The sequence below is a fragment of the Limulus polyphemus genome, unplaced genomic scaffold (genome assembly GCF_000517525.1).
Source record: "Limulus polyphemus unplaced genomic scaffold, Limulus_polyphemus-2.1.2 Scaffold5443, whole genome shotgun sequence".
Taxonomy (NCBI): Eukaryota; Metazoa; Arthropoda; class Merostomata; order Xiphosura; family Limulidae; genus Limulus; species Limulus polyphemus.
In genome coordinates this window covers 61,413-62,376 of record NW_013671053.1, presented here as the reverse complement: position 1 = coordinate 62,376, position 964 = coordinate 61,413, and positions in this window count along the sequence as shown.

The window sequence follows — 964 nt, the reverse complement described above, 5'->3', positions numbered from 1 at the left end:
AACAGCATCAGCCTATAGAACCTTGGTGATCACTTCAAAATAATAGTTTTACTTACAAAATATAGACATTGGCGATATACTGAGACATCCTACGATGAGCGCATCATCATATTGAACTATCTGTCTATAGAAACACCATCTGCCTTTGTAAAACGTATGAAATTAAATATATAAGCAAAAACTATAAAGTTGATAAGACCTAGAGATTAAAAGCAGATTTAATGTTTTACTTATAAAGCAAAACTGTTATCTTGATAAAAATATTTCAGTACTGATAATTGTAAACACAAAGTTATGCAAATTAGATTAAATTATTAATTTTGAGTTTCGTGAAAAGCTACACGAGGGCTATCTCTGCAGGTCGTACCCGATTTAGCAGTGAAAAACTAGAGGGAAGGCAGCTAATCACCACCATCCACCACCAACATTTGAGCTACTCTTTTACCAAAGAATAGTGGGATTGGCCGTCACATTATAATGCCCCCATGGCTGAAAGGACGAGCATGTTTAGCGGGACGGGATTCGAACCCGAATATTGTGGGTCAAGCGTCCTAACCACCTGGCCAAGCCGGGCCGACTAATTTTAAGACTTTGATTGTTACTATAAAGTTGATGACATGTTGATCAACAACACTCTCTCGTAGTTTGCTCGCGAACTATCTGCATGATCTTCATAGATGACTTCATCATCCTATGATCTCCTCTACTAACACGCCATCTGGTTTCAGTTCGTGGAACTATGACGTCATCATCTTTACCCCTCCTCCCGAGGCAGCCGTAACTACTAATGTTAACAGGATCTTTGACTGTACGTACAAGCTTCACTTGTGACTCTTTGTTAACAATTAAAAAATAAGCACGTGAATGTATATAAATACATTTCTTGTTTGTGAACTAAATGAAAAAAGAAAAATATGTAATCTCTCAGCAAAACAAACTTAAAATGTTTAAGTGTTCTACAAAT